Source organism: Dermacentor silvarum, chromosome 10 (assembly GCF_013339745.2).
Source record: "Dermacentor silvarum isolate Dsil-2018 chromosome 10, BIME_Dsil_1.4, whole genome shotgun sequence".
Taxonomy (NCBI): domain Eukaryota; kingdom Metazoa; phylum Arthropoda; class Arachnida; order Ixodida; family Ixodidae; genus Dermacentor; species Dermacentor silvarum.
Genome location: NC_051163.1, coordinates 3,481,790 through 3,501,243, shown reverse-complemented (window position 1 = coordinate 3,501,243; position 19,454 = coordinate 3,481,790). Strand labels below are relative to the sequence as shown.

Genomic DNA, 19,454 nt, shown 5'->3' with positions numbered 1-19,454 from the left:
CATGTGCGGCTGTGTGTCGAGTTAGAATTTGCCGCGGTATGCTGTCATTCGAACTTCGCCGCACACTTCTTGAATATCTCGAATTATGTGCGATTCTCCAGGTCTTTAAAAGATGCGTGTGGATGAAAATGTAACTGCCTCCTATTTTGCCGTTTAGACAACGGTCCCCACAAGGCCCGAATAAAAAATGTAATCAATAAAATTTTGCTAATTAGTCTTCTGAAGCTCACGTTATTAGCGGCAATGTCCGCCTCGCTTATGAACTTGTCGGTGAAAACACCAGGTTCGCTTCGTTCATTACTTTTTAAAAATAAAAATGTGCATTGTCTAAAGAAAAAAGAAACATCCTATATATAGTCAGTTTCGCAGGTCCATATAAATTAGGCATTCTTATTCTCTATTAGTAAAACCTAGCCGAATAAGTATACTTTAAAAATCCTACGTTGCAATGAGCTGGACGGTCTTAGAAAATGAATGTAGTTCTTCCTTTTCCTAAATTGAACCATCGGAGGTTCGACACTCGAAACAGAGCTAGCTCGTACGTAAGCTCAAACGCAGGCCGCAAGCAGTAAATAAGCCTTCTTATAGTCAAAAGAAACCCTATATTAGAAATCACCTTTTTACATGAGAAATTTACTGCTCCTGTGGCTTTATAAATACAAAAAGCGCAGCAGCCCCTATGTGAAAACAAGGTGGTCTATGAAGAGCGGGTGGCGCCGCTGCACACACCCGCACTGCAGCGCTCCTAGCGGCAGCCGCCGACATTCATTGCAAACGGTGCCACCCGGAAGGCCGCGGTCGGAACACTAGCCAGTATATTCTAGGCACTATAGTAGGAGAGTCCAAACATGAACATACGCGACGCTCACGCTGATGCCGATGCTGCTGGGGCTGTACCCGTTGAAACGGGTTCCCCAGCGCATGGCTGCTGCTGCTGCTGCTGCTGCTGCTGCTGCTGCTGCTGCTGCTGCTGCTGCTGCTGCTGCTGCTGCTGCTGCGGATGATGATGATAGGTGTAAGCCTCAGGGTTTCGGTACTTAAACTTCAACGGAACTTCGTAATAATGAAGCATCTTGTGATTACGGGATTAAATTACGTACGTTATTCTGAAATATTCGGTAATCTGAAATTTGTAGTACTGAAAGCTTTTTACATTGAAAATATAGGCATTTTGGCGGGGATTTTTAAAAAATCGTAAATCTGAAAAGTTCGTTAATGTGGTGTTCGTAGTAACGAGATTTTACTGTAATGTTCTGTACAAAGTTCAAGTGCAATAAGGTCCTATCACAAGCTGAGCATTGTATGCTTTGGGTGCGAGTGAACGCGTGTGAGGGTGAGCCGAGGAGAATGTTAGCTTGATGAGCGCTGCCTACCCACGCGAGCAAGGGTAGGAGAGGAGCTCGCTTGCAGTAATGCGATGAAGCATACGCAAGGGGAGAGGGGGGGGGGTTATTTGGTGGGTCGATTCGCTATTTTTGCAGTTCTTTCGATGGTTTTGAGAGTGATAAACAGCATCCACAAATGTTTGGCTTAATAAAGTCTCTGTTAAATAAAATCTTAAATCCGTGCCCACTGCGCTTTTCTTTGGCGGGAGGGGGGAGACGGAAAAATTTTGTCGTCGCCATCTTGAATATTGGTGCTGTTCCGGGAAAGCCCCCCCCCCCTCACTTTGCCGGTAATTTCGACTTGCTTGATGGGGGGCGCTTGCTCGTAATATTACGGTAGGTGTGTATACAGGGTGTCCCAGCTAAAGTAGCCAATGTTTTAAAAACGACGGAGTGTGCTAAGAGGCTCATATCATATCACTGGTGTTGAGGATCGCGTGTCCTAGTCTGCGGTATATTTTTCGTTTTGCAAAGTCAAATAATTAGTATAAACTAATTGACTAACTTTTTACATATTGGCTTCACCAAGAAGGTGCCAATACGAAAGTTGTAGATCACATTTAAAAATGGCCAACTGAAGTGTTTGCAACTAAGTACCATTGATGGAGCTTCTTGTAATTGCCTTTAAAGAAAGCCCGCGAAATACTAAAACAACCACGTGATAGCACCACTATTTCAGCGCTCCCAAACGACTGATCAATAAAGTACATTGTTTGCGTGCCCTCGCACACCGTAGCTACATTTCTCCATCCACCGGTGTGGCAGGGAATGAAGTCCAGCTACTTGCTAGTGGGAGAAAGCTGACTAGGTGCGTCAGAATGCGGGTCTCATTTAGGGACCATTCATACCGGAGAACCCCAGGGACTGTTTGAGTGTTGGACAATACCGGTCTCAATAAGCTCATCCAATGCCTGGTCAATTGCCTTCCTCTTGGCCACACAAACGGGGCGAGGATATCATTTCCACGGCAGTGCGTCGCCTGTGTCGATCCGATGCCGCACAAGGGAGGTGCAACCCGGTCGTTCAGTGAACATCGCGCTGAAGCGAATCAGCAGCGACGACAGGCATGCCTTCTCGTGCACCTACAAGCTGTCAGACAAAGGCGGCAGGGAGCAGTCCGAGCTGCGGCTTAACGGGGTGGTCGCCGGGGTAGCCAGAACCTTGACCGCCATAGCAACTCAATGTTCGTGAGAAAGCGGAACGCACCGACCGTTTTCCGCCGTGCCGGCCAAGGGGCCAATCTTGGCGGTGGAGTGAGGGACACGAGCCAAGGGAGACGCGATAGGTCTCTCTCGTCTTTCACTCGCGCGGCATCTGGCATCTGAGGGGCCACCGTGGTCAGCAGAAATGTAGTGAAGGGTTGCAGGGGGCCGGAAGTGCCAGCCCTCTAGCCCCCGCTTGCGACGTCAATCACGATGCCCATGCGGGCAAGGAAGTCGCGACAGAGAATCACAGCCACGGGAAGACCCAGGAGATGCAGAAAGCGCTGACGGCGCATGCGATTTTCCTAGAGCACAACCAACCGCACCGAGCCGCACGAGGTAGCCGTGCTGCTCGCGAGGTGGAAGGCGGTGACGCAGACTCTAATGTGGACAGAACGCCGGCGCACATGAGCCATAATGTCTTTGCCGAACAGCGAGACCGAGGCCCTGCTATCCGGCAACGCCACAAACTGTCGACCAGCAATCATAAGGACGATAAGAGGCGCCGGCGTGGCGGATGAGTCAGTGCCAGCTCGACACGCCATTGAAGCCAAGGTTGCGTTTCACCACCATGCGCCCCTACTGTCGCCGCTGGCGATAGGGAACTCACCGACGGCCGACGCCATTTCACGACTGGTGAGGAGGCTCTTGCGTAGGGCGGCACACAGTGCTTGTTTGGGCAATATGGCCGCATTCATGACAACAGTAGCAGACAATGCCTGGACCGATTGAGGGGGCCGGGTGCGTCTCGAGCGCTAGGTGGTTTTCCTTCGCTAGCCAAAGGGGCACCGCTATTGGATTTCCCCTCGTGCACGGGGTCACGGGGTTTGCATTCTCGTTGGCCGTGCGGGGCAAAACAGCGGGCCCAGACGTACGAGTACGGGTCGAGAGCACTGTCAGAAAGGTCGCGCGCACCTTGGTACTCTCTCGTGGCCTCGTATTTCGGGGGATTACGGGGTGACGAGTCACCACCAGCCCACGTGCAACGAGGTTCGAGAGAGGCGGACGGCAGTGGCAGCGGGCAGTAGGCTCTTGCTGCCAGTATGTCGCCCTGAATCCGCTTCGCATCGGAGGCCAACTCGTTTAGGTCATGATAACGGGCGCTCCTAATATAAGTGGCGAAGGTTGCGTGGGCTTGACCAATGGCCCGCTCCACCTTCTCGGCGTCAGATGCCAAAGGGTCAGCAAGAAGATAGAGCTCCTGCATATCCCTGACATACTCGAGCAGAGATTCATCGGGGTGTTGGGCCCGAAGCTCTAGCTCGTGACACATGCGGCGCTCATACTCAGGAGGGAGGAATTTGCTGCGGAAAAGCGTCCTAAACTCCTCCATCGAACGAGCTTGGTGGCCGACAAGTCGGTACCACCGTGCCACGTGGGCTGTCACTGAGATGGGCAATACAGTGCCTAGCATCGCGCTGTCGTCCAGCAGCATTGCCTGTTGATAGCGGTGCAGTACCTCGAGGTACTCCGTAGCACTCATGCGGTCCGAATAACCGCCATACTCAGGGAGAGGTACCAGTAGGCTGCTCGGCATGCCTGGCTGTGGGGAATGGAGGTCTTCCTTTAGAGCATTAGGCTGCTAGTTCGCTGTTTCCATCAGGACTTCGAGAAGCTGTGCTGCTGCAGTGTGCAGCGGCGTTTGCTCTGTGCCAGGCGTGGCGGTCTGACAAGGGCCAACCTGCGCCTGTTTTCCAAAATGCACGCCCGACCCTAAGGGGTGTGGGAATGCGAGCTGGTGCTGTGTCCAACGGACGCCAGCGGTGAACCCCAGAGACAATGTCGTTTCGAATGTTGTGGATTGTAACATGTGGAGATTTCCTTGGCGCGGCCAATATCGCATGTACTAATTTTTGTTTGCGACGCGCGCGTTGATAGACTGTGTGACATGTTTCGCTGGAGTATGTGAAGTGATTTAAGGTTGGGGGGATGTGCGGATGCGCGACTCTCACGCATCCCCTGATGTTGTTTTCCCCGCATAGCTCGCGTCTCCCGTAATCCGGCTTTGCCGTGTGGCTAAGCGCCAGTGGTGGTCGTAGTGGTTGCGGGGCATTGCGAGAGATGGCGCGAGTGTCGCGATGCTAACGCCACCAAAGGGCAGGGTGACTTGGGAGGAAAAGGTCGAAGGCGCTTCCTCTTTGGCTTGGGATCGGCGACCAACACGCATGAATGCTTCGCGGGCCCGTCTCGCGAGGCTAAGAGCAGGACACCGCTATGGACGAATACGGATCGTTCGAACGCGCCACCATTCGCGTGACCATACACATGAACCACTAGGCGATGGTGTCACAGCATGGGGCGAACAAATTCACTCGCTATCGGATCGCGGTGAGTCGTACTTTCTTGATTTGTGGCGCGCCCGTGTGAACGTTCTATCAATAGTAATTTGGGTAGCATGTATTAGTTAATGAAAGGTGCAATAAATGCTTTTGATTGTTTGCACTATTGTGTTGTCATTCCTTTGTCCCAAGAGCATGTGTGAGACCCCACATCTGGCTGCCCAACGTGGACCTCTTGGGGCATTGGACGATAATTTTGACAGTTTTGCTCGGTTCGAGACAACGTTTGTTTCAACCGAAGCGTATTCCTAGCGTGGATTTTGATCACTAGCGTCGGCGGCGTGTTTTCTTGAGCGAGGCGACGGTTGCTGTAGCGTGTTTGAACTTTTCAACATGCTAAGCCTTTTCGTGAGTGTTTTGTTCAAGTACACGTCGGTACGAGAGCCACGTGGTCTGCATCCTGGGAGAGCGAGGCCTAGCGCCCGTGGAGCATTTGCAAGCCTGAAGCGAGAGAGTACGGAAGCCTCGTGGGTGGTCCGAATTTCTTATGTAAATAGCTTCTTCTTTCTCTTTGACTTCGGAAGTCGCGGCTCAGAGAGCCGAGTGGCCGCGGGCCACGGGTGCCGCTACGGACTGACTGGTATTGCGGCCTGGCACCGGGCGCTCCGACACCGTCTGGGACGGTGGGCGCCGTCAACTCGGATGCTGTGTGCACCGAGCGGGGTAGGACCACTTCACAGAGCTAACGTCTCCTCGCGGCTGCCTGTTGTGCCCATTTTGGGTGATGGTTTTTTTTTTTGGGGATGCCAGTCGTTGTCAGGGTAGCGACGCATTAGGCCTAAGGCTTTACAAAGCCGCCTGTCGCACGTTGAGAGAGACAACCTGGTGGACCGTGGTGTTGAGGTGTCGCACATTAGTTCGCCTCGCACTTATTGAAATTACTCGTTTGACTCAAGAAAGTAAGCTTTGTTCACGTGACCTTAGCATCTGAAATGCGGCCCGATATTTTGCTAGCCGAATTGAACATCGTACCACGTGGGCGATGCGTATGCCGAATTCCTCTCCCTTGCACTACTTTATTGTTTGTCGAGTGTGTTGAGTGTACGCAGCGTGAGCGGAGTCACCCCTGGTTTGCTGTCACCTGCACATCGTCAGCGCTGCTGCCCCAGACTACAATCGCGCTACCCTAGGCGATGCAGATACCTGTGGCCAGTTCGGCGCAGCGATTTCGGCGGCCGCCTGTGTCCAGCTCGCAACCCTCAGCGGCTGGGAAAAGAGCCGGCAGTCACCAATGGCTACTGCACCTTTTGCCTGCAGGGCGCGTCGGCGCGAGCGACGCTTGCTCCTGCCGACTTCTGCATCGCCATTTCCGGAGTCCTGGGCTGGAGTCGTGCCGTCGAATCTCCAGAGCTGGTGCTGTGTCCAACGGACGCCAGCGGTGAACCCCAGAGACAATGTCGTTTCGAATGTTGTGGATTGTAACGTGTGGAGATTTCCTTGGCGCGGCCAATATCGCGTGTACTAATTTTTGTTTGCGACGTGCGCGTCGATAGACTGTGTGACATGGTTATTTTAGTGATTTAAGGTTGGGGGGATGTGCGGATGCGCGACTCTCACGCGTCCCCTGATGTTGTTTTCCCCGCATAGCTCGCGTCTCCCGTAATCCGGCTTCGCCGCGTGGCTAAGCGCCGGCGGTGGTTGTAGTGGTTGTGGGGCATTGCAAGAGATGTCGTGAGTGTCGAGATGCTAACGCCACCAAAGGGCGGGGTGACTTGGAAGAAAAAGGTCGAAGACGCTTCCTCTTTGGCTTGGGATCGGCGACCAACACGCACGAACGCTTCGCGCGTGCGCCGACCCGCTTCACGAGACCGTCTCGCAAGGCTCAGAGCAGGACACCGTTATGGACGAACACGGATCGTTCGAACGCGCCATCGTTCGCGTGACTTCACACGTGAATGACTAGGCGATGGTGTTACAGCATGGGGTGAACATATTCGCTCGCTATTGGGTCGCGTTGAGTCGGACTTCCTTGATTTGTCGCGCGCCCATGTGAATGTTCTATTGGTTGTAATTTGGCTAGTGTGCATTAGTGTATGAAAGGTTGTGGGTTCTTGATGTCTCACAGGAGACCAACCACCGCGGGTCGAGCTTAGCGAGCCACAGGGCCGCGTCAGCCGTCGCCTCCAGCACCGCTCGCGCGCGAGCTCAGAGGCCGCAAGGGGCTATCGAGCGACGCACGCAAAAACACAGTAAAGCCCTGAGTTGACGGAAACCGTTTACTGAAACCGTCGGCACCAGCACTGTACAAACGCCCGCTCGGAGGGGAGCCAAAGGGGTCCCGCACCAGGGCGAAAATACAATAACAGGCGCCTATAGCACGTCGCGGCGAGAGCACAGGCTCAAGCTGGGACACGCCGCTAGGAAAAGTCCCGGCAGCTATGCTACTTGCTCTGGCGATAACCAATGGGTCAACTCGCGAGAGCACGGGCAATATCCTTCGGCTTAGGCTTTCGGCAAGTGCGGCTCAGCGAGGTACGACCTCGCGCGAGCACTAATGGCACCGCTCGTCGGCTTAGCGTCGGGAAAGGATCAGCACAAAGTACGCGCTCCCCGCACGGGCAAAGGCACCGTGCGCGAGCTCCAGTCCTAGTCACAAAGGTGTCGGTGGACGAGAGGAAATCATGAACGTACCGTGCGCTGGTCCTGGAGAGAAGTCGACGCTTTGCCGCTAGCGGCCGACAACCGGCCGCGTAGTGACGTCAGCGCCCCGCCCTCACCGCAAACCGCCGCGTGCGCAGCGCCACTGCGGGAACCGGTTAGGCGGCGCGGGCGGAGAAGGAGGCCAGCGGGGAACGATGGCGAGGGATGGCAGAGCAGGCGAAGCCCGTGCAGTCATGCCGGCACAACCCTCAATCCCCACATCCTCCTCTCCTTAAATGCCCCCCTACCAACCTGGCGAAACAGCTAGTAGGGGCTTATGCATCAAAGACAATTGAGTCTTTCATGCACAAGCTAAATGCTAACCTCAGCCCAGCAAGTACTCTTAAAACACCGCGTTCCGACATATATATATAAAAAAAACACTTTCATGCACTACAATAATAATAATTATATACAAGGATCGTGGGGGGAAAAAAATTTACACTGCTACGCTCTCTAATACAAAAAAAAAAATGCCGCGAGAGGGGGGGAGAAATATTTTTAAAAAATCGGCTGCTGGCGCGGGACTGTGTCCAAGGTGCGAAGGGGAAACGGCGCGTAAAGTTCTGTGGCTAGGGTCGGTGGCCGAAGACGTCGGAGTCTCGAGGGCAGTCTTGATAGCAGGAACGGGCTTACCGTTGGTAGATCGGAGTTGTTGCTTTCGTGGTGGTGGCGGTCCCGAACTCCAGCCGGATGGGGCAGGACACTGCCGGGTCAGCTGGCCACGCCGCCGGAGCCAAGATGAAAAGGCGGCAGCCACAAACGTGGCTGCAAGGCGTTTGCACAACGGCGGCGACCGCAGAGAGCCGGGCTCTCGGTCTGTCGTCAGAGGGTCAGTGACCCCGTCCACCTTCAGTGTCCACGACGATCCGATGCTGCAGTTGGTGCGACTTCTGGTTGCTTCGAAGAGCAACAGGCACCACGCACGCACGCGCACACACACGCACGCACACACTCCTTGAGGTTTTCTCCATGGCTGCGCAACACTCCCAAACACCGCAATGCTCCTCGCCGTCCACAACGCGCCGCGCCATAGAAGGCGCAAAGTGTCCTTCGCCCCCCTCACACCGACGAGTCAATCGGACCATTGTCCTCCCCGCGCCTGACGACCGCGCAAATCAACAACCCCCTTCTCGGCAAAGAAAAAAAAAAGGAAAAAGAAAAGAACAAGAAAAAGAAAAAAAAATCTTCACCGTCTACGTACAAGGAAAAAAAAAAAAACACGTAATGAATTAAACTATAAGGCTGCACACGCGAAAATTAAACACACTTTCAAAAAACAAAGTACACTCAGCGTGCGTACTAAACAAAATGGGAAAAAAAATGCACACTGTTAAAACACTACATAAACAACACTTGCAATACGCTGGGCTGGGACTAGCTTCTTTTCGTGCACTGGCCGCAAAGAAGCTAGCCCACTGAGGCTACGCATTTTACTGAGGGCCTTCGGTTGCGGAAAAGTCCGTCGTCCGGCGCGAAATCACACAGGTGACCGCTTCCTCAGATTGTACCGGTGCGTGGTCCGAATGCGGTCCGTTGCTCCAGGTGTGCCCCGTTGCTTGCGCGCAATGCCACTGGGCACTGGCGCGAGTTCGTCGGACCGTGACGCAAAGGCCTTCAGGTCGGCTATATGGGCACGGCTGAGTTTTCCCGAAGGGGGATCGTTCAGCAAGTACGCGAGCGGAGACCAAACTTTCTTTACTCGGTACGGACCAAGCCACTTAGGAGCGAGCGAGGCTGAGAACCCCTTGGTCGCATCGCTAAGAGCGTGGTTGCGCTTCAGGACGAGATCACCTACCTTAAATGAAAGATGGCGATGCTTCCAGTCGTATTGAGCCTTCTGCTGGGCCCTGGCCGACGCCAAACTCTGCCTTGCTCTACAGAGAGCCCGACAAAGCCTGTCCCGAAGTGCTGAAGCGTAAGCAGAACAGTCTGCCGGCGCTTCCTCGTCCCCGAGCTGGCATTGCATGACACTGGTCACCGGATTAGCCAACTCCCTTCCAAAATTGAGAAAGGCGGGAGAGAAACCAGTTGAGCGATTCTCGGAGGTTCGGACTGCGAACGCGAGCTCACTCAAGTGGTCTGCCCAATCCTTTTGACGTTCGGCAAAGGCCGCTAACATTGGTTTAAGAGTTCTATTGAGTCTCTCCGTCAAATTGGACTGGGGATGGTAGGGCGAAGTGGTGCAGTGATTAATTCCCAGGGAACGGCACGTAGCACCAAACACCCGAGCGGTGAAATAGGACGCATTGTCCGTAATCAGTCTTTTCGGAAAGCCGAACCGACAAAACACTTCCTGTAGCCTTTCCAGCACCGCTCGCGCTGTCACTTTACGAAGCGGAAACAGTTCCACCCATTTAGAAAAATGATCAACGACTACCATCAGGTGTGTGAACCCCTGCTTACTCCTGGGGAAAGGCCCCATAAGATCGCAGGTGGCCACTTGCCACGGACGCTCACTGTCGATTTGTTTCATCAGCCCGGGCGGCTTGCCACCCCTTGATTTCACCATTTGACAGACATGGCAGGAACGGCAATAGCGAAAAATGTCACGCTTTATGCCAGGCCAGGTCACAGTTTGGCTTAGTTTCGCAAAAACTTTAGAGCCACTCAAATGACCGGCCAAGGGTTCGTCATGAGAACATCGCAACAGTGCGCTTCTCAGACTTTTGGGGATAACCACCTTAAACGGGTCCACAGCGTCATCATCGGTGGCTATGTATTTCAGCAGGAGCCCATCATGATCCAGCAAATATAAATCCGCGGGGGACTCAGCGACACACGCTGTTTCCGGTGCCCCTGCGCCCGCCGCACTACCAGCAGCGTCTCAGCGCTCCGTCTCCCTGAGACCGTCGCTCACTCCGCGACAAAACGGATCAATTTGCTGGGCCTTCAGTAGCTCTTGCCTGCTGAAAGCGATTCCAATTCTCCCAAAGGGGAGGTTGGTCTCGTCCCCACTCAGGACTGCAGCCATCGGCGTCATGGGTTCGCTTTCGAGAAGCTCCCACGCACGCACGCTTTCCGGCGCGCTGCTTGCCTGGAGCGCGGAGAAACAGGTTTGACCGCTTGCGGACTCGCCTCTCTCTCCGCTCGTTTCGCCCCCGACGCTAGCTGGTGCTAAGGCACCGGCAGCGGCTGTAGCACCTGGAGAAAAGTTCTGGGTGGACAATGGGGCACGAGATAGCGCGTCAGCTACCACGTTAGTGCTCCCCTTTCGATACTGCACAGAAAAGTCATAATGCTGTATCAGGAGAGCCCAGCGCGCCAGCCAGCCCGCAGGCTCACGGAGCCGCATCAGCCAGCTTAGCGCACTGTGGTCCGTTTGCACTACGAATTTCGTACCATCAAGGTAGACATCGAATTTACGTAGTGCAAACACGATAGCGAGGCACTCCTTCTCCGTCACGGAATAATTCCTCTCAACCGGTATCAAGGAGCGGCTGGCAAAGGCCAGCGGCTGCAACACGCCATCGTATTCCTGTAGGAGGACTGCTCCTAAACCCAGATCGCTCGCGTCGGTCTGGACAACGAACGGTCTGGTCAGGTCGGGGAGTCTGAGCTGCGCTGTCTCCGCAATGGCGCTAGACAGTTGGCGAAAAGCCTGCTGCTGCTCAGGTCCCCATTGCCACTCGGCCGACTTGCCCAAGAGTTTGCTCAAGGGCGCCTGCACTCGGGCACAGGACGGGATGAACGACCGGTAAAAGTTGGCCATTCCCAAAAAGCGGCGAAGGCCACGTACGTCCTTGGGCGCGGGGAAATCGAGGATTGCCCGAAGTTTCTCCCGGTCCGGCTCAATGGAGCCTTCGCCCAGCGTAAACCCCAGTAACTGAACTCGGGTTTGCGCTAGTTGGGCTTTCGCAGGATTCAAAGTCATCCCGGCGGCCCGCACCCTCTCGAGCACATCGGCAACATGGGCCAAGTGTTCTTCGAAGGTTCGTGAGTAAATCACGATGTCGTCGAGGTAGCACATGCAGTATGACCACTTTGCTTCCCCGAGGACGCGGTCCATCAGTCTCTGAAAGGTCGCAGGACCGTTGCATAGACCTAAGGGCATACGAGTAAACTCAAACAACCCTCTGTGGGACGTGAACGCGGTCTTGGACCGGTCACGCTCATCCATCCGGACCTGTAGGTACCCTTTCGAAGCATCCAACGTAGTGAAGTACCTCGCACTGCCCAGGGTTCCTACAATGGAGCTAATCGTAGGAAGCGGATAGGCATCCTTACGAGTCACTCCGTTCAGACGGCGGTAGTCTACGCACAGGCGATGACTGCCATCTTTCTTAGGCACCAACACAATTGGAGACGCCCAGGCGCTGTACGAGCGGCGGATAATGTCGGCCGATAGCATCTCGTCCAGCAAACCATCAATCACCTGCCTCTTGGCAAGACTGACGGGCCTGGGGTTACACTTCAAAGGAAGCGCGTCACCAGTTTCGATCGCGTGGCTCGCCAAATCGGTACAGCCCGGTTGATCGGTGAAAAGGTCTGCGTTGTCGCGTAACAGTGCCGACAAACGAGCCTTCTGTGCATCATCCAAATGAGCCGCACAGGCGGACAGAGGATGTGGTGCCTCTTCGTGCCGTGTCGCTCTATCCCACTGGGGATTGTGAGTCGACAAGCGCATAGCGCAGGGGCTTGCCCCCGAATTCTGCGCGCGACACGGTTCGTGCCGTGCCTCTCGATCCCAAAGGGGACCATGAGCGGGCGAGCGCGAAGCTCGGGGGCTTGCCCCCGAACTCGGCGCGCGACACGATTCCGACGCCCCATCTGCACAGGCAAGATCGGACGCCGGCGGACTGATGAACGGCTTTAGCGACCGTCGCGATAGCCGCCATTCGCAATGTCCACAACGATCCCAGTTTTACGGAGAAAGTTCGGCCGAGAATCACAGGAACACTGAGCCCTGGGAGATGAACGAAACGCGTGCGTCTCATTCGCTCTCCCCACCTGACAGTCAGCCTTGCAGCGCTAGCCGAATAGGCCACGCCTTTCGCAAGATTGAATGTCGTTCGGCAGTCCCGCAAGCGCCCTGCGTGCTTTTGCAAGTGGGACAAAACCTGTTCGCCGAACAACGAAGCGCTTGCGCCCGTGTGCAGCAGCGCCGAAAATTCGCGGCCGGCAATGGTCACCGGAATAAACGGCGCGTGCCTACCAGCAACACAACCTGCTCGGTACGCCGAGGGAACAAGCAAAGGTTCGGTCACTCGTGCCTTCGCGAGCGACCTGCTATCCCGTTTCCCGGCCTCCCAGGAGACCAGGGCGCGGTGCAATCCCTTGCAATGTGCCCTCGTTGGCAGCGAAAACAGCGTACTCCGCCGCGGTATCTTTCCCGAGGCGGAGCAGCCTCAGCTCCCTGCCGGGGTCGGCTCGCCGCTCGGCCAATGGGCCGATAACGAGCGTTTCCCTCCGCGATGCGCTGGGTCGAAAAGCGTCCCTGCGCATGCGTTTCGGTCGGTGGCACAGCACAGGCTGCCCGTCGCCCGTGCGTGTAGGGATCGAGAGCGCGCGCGCTCAGCTCCCAAACACCCCCGCTTGCAGCCGCAAAGGCAGCTTGGCCGGATTGTTGCCGTTGGGGAAAGGGCTCAGGCCCTCTCCACGCGCAGCTCGGCTCAAGGGCCTCGCTGGCGGGCGGCGGTGGGCGATAGGCGCGCGCGGCGATAATGTCACCTTGAATGCGCTTTGCCTCGGCGGCTAATTCCTCCAGATTTCGGAAGCTGCCGCCGCGCAGGTACGCCGAAAAGGTCGGATGTGCCTGCCTGATCACCCGTTCGACGCGTTCCTCGTTCGAGGCATTGGGCTCGGCGACTAAGAAAAGGTCTTGCATCGCGCGTACCTACTCCTGAAGCGACTCATCAGGAGCCTGTGTACGTAGCCCAAGCTCTCGCCGCATCCTACTCTCGTAGTCAGCGGGTAGGAATTCACGCAGGAATGCCGCGCGGAACTCCTCGAGGGTGGTTGCACGGTGTCCGGAAAGCCTGTACCACCTAGCGCCGAGTCAGTGAGTGCAACAGGGACGACGCGTCCGAGTACATCCTGACCGTTCAAACCCAGAACTCTCTGGTAGCGTGCGAGGGAGTAACAGTAGTCCCTGGCACTAAGCAGGTCACCGTATCCGCTGTAGGTCGGGACTGCCAACCGTACAGCGGGGTGAGCGCATTTCGGAACAGCCGACAGTGTTTTAACTGCCCCAGAGAGCGCCTGGATCATTTCGGCGGCGTTATGCAACAGCGTCTGTGCGCCTGCTCCAAAGGGAGCCGTTGGCGCGTTAGCGGCGCGATCGAGCAAGGATGAACTGACGTCCAGCTCGATCAGTGGCGCGGTTTCCACAGGGATACCGGCCGGCGTGCCGCCGTCCCCAGAGCAAAAAGGGCTCCTAGCGGGGTGCGCCTGCTGTCGTTCACAGCTGCCACCTGAGGCAGCTATACGTGAATTGCTTAGGCCGCTTGCAGCCAGCGTTGACAAAACAGGCACGTGCTCGATCGGTGTGCCACTGGGCGCCAACGAGTGTACTCCAAAGGGAGACGTATGAGCGGAATTCGTGGTCGCCGTGATTGAATTTTCCCCACAGGGGGCCGCGGCATACCACTGGTTTTGGCTGTTCAATTGAGAAGCAGCCAGTGTCGATACAACAGGTGTGTGCTCGATCGGTGTGCCACTGGGCGCCACCGAGTGTACTCCAAAGGGAGACGTATGAGCAGAATTCGTGGTCGCCGTGATTGAAGGTTCCCCACAGGGGGCCGCGGCATACCACTGGTTTTGGCTGTTCAATTGAGAAGCAGCCAACGGGCAAAAGTCGGAGAGGGCTAAGGCCCCGTTTCCGCGCTGCGCTCCGTTTACTCCCGAAGGAGGCAATGATCGGGAGCGCTGCGACATCGCACTGCTTGGCATTCCAAAGGGAGCCGTGGCAGACGAATGTGCCCGTGTGCACTGTTCGGAGAGGGCTCTGGCCCCGTTTTCAAACAACGCTACTGCTCCAAAGGGAGCTGGTACGTAGCGCCTCACGTTGCCGTTCCCACAGGGGGTCGTTACAAGCGAGGGTGCAGGAGTGCGCTGCTCAAGGGGGGCCCTGGCCCCGTTCTCGAGCAACGCGGCGTCTGCTAGCACTAACAAAGGACAAAGGTCACTACGCCTAGCAGACATAACGCGGCGAGTCCAATTCGCTAAGGCGTATTGACTCGGCTAAGCACAGACAAAGGCTTAATGAGCCCTTGAATCCGCGTTGGGCGCCAGTGTGGGTTCTTGGTGTCTCACAGGAGACCAACCACCGCGGGTTCGAGCTTAGCGAGCCACAGGGCCGCGTCAGCCGTCGCCTCCAGCACCGCTCGCGCGCGAGCTCAGAGGCCGCAAGGGGCTATCGAGCGACGCACGCAAAAACACAGTAAAGCCCTGAGTTGACGGAAACCGTTTACTGAAACCGTCGGCACCAGCACTGTACAAACGCCCGCTCGGAGGGGAGCCAAAGGGGTCCTGCACCAGGGCGAAAATACAATAACAGGCGTCTATAGCACGTTGCGGCGAGAGCACAGGCTCAAGCTGGGACACGCCGCTAGGAAAAGTCCCAGCAGCTATGCTACTTGCTCTGGCGATAACCAATGGGTCAACTCGCGAGAGCACGGGCAATATCCTTCGGCTTAGGCTTTCGGCAAGTGCGGCTCGGCGGGGTACGACCTCGTGCGAGCACTAATGGCACCGCTCGTCGGCTTAGCATCGGGAAAGGATCAGCACAAAGTACGCGCTCCACGCACGGGCAAAGGCACCGTGCGCGAGCTCCAGTCCTAGTAACAAAGGTGTCGGCGGACGAGAGGAAAGCATGAACGTACCGTGCGCTGGTCCTGGAGAAAAGTCCACGCTTTGCCGCTAGCGGCCGACAACCGGCCGCGTAGTGACGTCAGCGCCCCGCCCTCACCGCCAACCGCCGCGTGCGCAGCGCCACCGCGGGAACCGGTTAGGCGGCGCGGGCGGAGAAGGAGGCCAGCGGGGAACGATGGCGAGGGATGGCAGAGCAGGCGAAGCCCGTGCAGTCATGCCGGCGCAACCCTCAATCCCCACAAGGTGCAATAAATGCCATTTTGATTGTTTGCACTACTGTGTTGTCGTTCCTTTGTCCCAAGAGCATGTGTGAGACCCCTCAGGGGCCTGTAAACGGCATGGAGGAGAGCTGGGTTGCCGCTCCGACAGGTGCATGAGGCTTCACGCGACCGGCGAACGGATCGACGGCGGAGCGGGGTGGCTCACGCACGTCGATGATGTCGCTCGGCTGTGCATGAGGCAAGAGGTAGTCGGAAAGCGCGGCGACTTTGTTGGTTGAGCGGCGCGGCTCGGGCTTGACATTGCTTCCTAGCTGTGCTCGGGACAAGGAGAGGCCAGCGAGTGGTTTGGCACCAACAGCGATGCAGGGAGGCTCAGCTGCAGTGCGCAGGACACCGAACTGCGCTCGGGACGAAGGAAGGCCAGCGAGCTCGTCTACGGTGGAGCGGGACGGCTGCACCGCGCCGTATTCGTCGGAGAAAGGTGCTCGGGACAAAGGTAGGCCAGCAAGCATATGTGTACGCGTGTATGTGTAAGCGGGGTGGCTCCGATGCTGCACTTTGGGCACTAAACTGTGCTCGGGACAAATCGAGGCCAGCGAGCGAGTTTGTGCCAGCACCTAAGCAGTGTGGCTCCGGTGCGACACCAGGCTGTGATCGGGGCAGGGAAAGACCCGTGAACGCACCGGCAGAATGGTGTGGTTCCGACGCAGCACATGGCGCTCTGAACGATGCTCGGGACAAAGGAAGACCGGTGAGCGTATTTGTGCTGGCATCTAAGCAGGGTGGCTCCGATGCGACACACGGGGTACTCTGCTGCGCTCGGCACAAATGGGGGCCAGCGAGCGGAAACAGCATGTCCAAGGGCCTCGTAAGCACCTGCTCGTGGCGCGTCTCAAACAGCTGAGGAAACCCGAAACTGGCATGGCTGGGACTAGCGTACACATCCGAGCGGCCGTCACCAAAGGGATGTCCAAAGAAGGGATCGCCCTCGGTGGCTGAAAGCAGAGGGTCGCTGAGGCAAACGTACCTCATGCTGTCGGTGTCGTCTGCATCGAAGGACATTAAATGCGTAGCCAGAGGGTCAAGGAGGAACGACGGCCGTGAAGGGGCCTGCTCTGATGCCACGCGGAAACAGCGTTTGGTGCCAGTTATGTGGAGATGGGTTTGCACAAGGCTTACCCTACGAGCGACGGTCAGGAAAGGGCACGACGCTCCTCCACTCCGCAACACACAAAGGCGCTACGGCAGGGTTCGTCGACTCTCCGACACGGCGCAGAGAAGGCTCCGGAGTCAGATCGTGAACAAACACCGGTGTATTCACCCAAGATACAGCACAGTGCGACAGTCACGGCGCTTACGGGCCAAGGCTCACCGTAAGACCGATCGAGTACGCGTCTCATGTAACCACCTTGTTGCGGCCCTGTGAGCATCTGCCACGGCGAGGAAGCGCTCAGCGGACGAGAGCTCGGGTGGAGAGGGTGCCCAGGGGCTGCCACTCGGGAGGCAAATCAGGTCGTGTCCCGGTGACATGTTATCTCGGGGGGGGGGGGGGGGGGGGGAGAAGCACGGTCTGTGCGGGAAAGTAGGTCTGGCGCGCTATAGCCATGTCCGCCATGTTGCCGTTACAGCGGCGGTTCCCGTAGATCGAGCTAAGCGCCGCATGCGAGCTTGGGGACGAGGCGTGGGAAGGCACCTCGATCCCCACAAGCTGTTATCTAAGACTTGTGCTAATTTGTTTGTCCAATGTGCTCCAACACTTGACTACTCGCATATTTTGGTCATGACAATCTTGGTGCATTACGTTTATTTTCATTTCTTTTGTGTGTTATTATTGTGAAGTTACCGTATTTTTTGGTGTATAAGTCGCATTGCCTTTTCTGAATTTTTCGTCGGTACGCGACTTATAGTATACAGTCAAAATCGGATTGGATGCTATGGCCACATCCTTTGAATAGAGCGGGTATCAAATGAAGATCTGGACTTCACCTGCTGCCAAGCACAGCAACTACACTCCAGCCCCGTGTGTGCTGGGCACCACACAATCGCATGATGTTTTTATAAGCCATGTGCCAAATTTTTTTTAAGGCCTCCTTGGGGATGTTTTTAGGAGGCAGGCTACTTGGGAATCTGTGAGTACCAAGGCTGACTCTCCTCTCCAGTCTTTATCCTTGATGGCTAGGGCAATTGCTACCGCCTCTGCCGTGCTGGCTGATTGTGCTTTGGTAGAGGCTTTTATGGTCGACTGCTGGCTTACAGCCACTAGGCAGTATCTGTTATTTTGTATTTTAGCTACGTCCGTGTAGATCGTTCCGGGAAGCGAGCTGAAGCGCTTTTCTAGATTCTTAGCCCCTGCGTGCCTTCTAGGTTGATGATATACGGGATTCATGTTTTTGGTATTAGGGAAGCTATTATTATATTCCGTATTTCCCGGGGCATTGGGGTGGTTTTCTCGTTTAGGTACTGGGGCCGTAGGGGATACCCTAAGCGCTCGATCAGGGCCCTGCCTGTTGTGGTGCTATGAGTCTTTCCCTTTGAGATATTATAGATACTATAACCTTGGCTGGCATGTTCTTCATATGTATTGTACTAACCTAGGCCCTCCAGTTGATCTCTGGCTTTATTTTTAGTCCCAGGACGGTTTTGTACGCCGTGAATGTGAGGATATTGATGGCTCGTATTTCAGTGTTTGTAGGGTGCTGGTAAGGTAGGCTGTGTGTCACCCTGCTGATTATGAAAGCTTGTAACAATCTGATAGTTTCATCCTCTTTAAAGCTCTTCCTATGGAAGGTTACCCTGTGTATCATTCGGGCCACCTTTTGTACTGTAGATTTAAGCAAGAGTAGCGTGTGATCTACTTTCCTGTTAGTTTGTAACCAGAGGCCCAGAATTCACAGTTTTTGCACTTCCCGTATTGGTTGGTTTTGGAGCATTAGCCGGATCTCTTGTTCTGTACGCATGTATTTTGCTTTGATTCGAATTCCGATTTCTCCGGCGCGCAGCACATGCCTGTGAAGGCTTCGACTTTATCACCTCCTGTAGGGTGTTTTCCTTATGCGCGTGCATTCCCACAACGTGTTATGCTGTATTTCCTCCGCTTTTTGTCCTGGCATTGCTATGTCATTTACACTTCAGAGGGCAATTGGTGCCACACATTTGTAAGGTAGCCTGCATCCGCTACATGCTCTTTCATGATTTCTGTATTTGATTTGCAAAATATAAGTTTGCAACGGCTTCTCTAATGAGTGGCCAGATCGAAGTGCTTATTGGTGTATGGCTCATATTTCCAGCAACTGTGGTCATCAAATAATAAAAGTACATTGTGCATCGCATCTGTACCCTTTTGACACGGTAGACACCAATATTGAAAGACTCGGCTACAGTTCAGGGAAATAGCATTTCAGTAATGTGCCTGAAGATCTGCGTTTATTTATTCGGTTCACATAAAACAGAAAGCGTGGTGTTATTCCTTGCTAAGAAAGAACACCAAGATATACATCCACTGTACTTACATTGTATTTTCTGTCTTTGATGTGCTATACTCACAAAATGAAGTGCATCAATTTAGGACTAATGTCAAAAAATATCTGGTGTCCGTGATGTTACACTGATGTACCAGCCCAGGCTTCCTGCGCGAAATTTAAAAATGAAATTTAACCTTAAGTTTTATTTTCTCATCTAAAATGAGCCCATTGCAACAACAGTAACAAAAGTATAGTTTTTGAAGAATACATTATCAGTTTGAACTGACTTAGTGTTTCTCTTTTGTATGTTTTTGAAGTATCCCTGTCACATTTAATACACTGAGTATAGTACAGTTATGCCACTATTCGTGATGTGTCCCACTTCTTCATCGGG

At 54.9% G+C, this 19,454-nt stretch overlaps 1 protein-coding gene across 3 annotated transcripts in view; it reads left to right on the top strand.

Moving 5' to 3' along the window:
• Nucleotides 1–19,454, top strand: part of LOC119431233 (gamma-tubulin complex component 6) — a 314,121-nt gene that overhangs the window by 106,649 nt on the left and 188,018 nt on the right. The window lies entirely within an intron of this gene.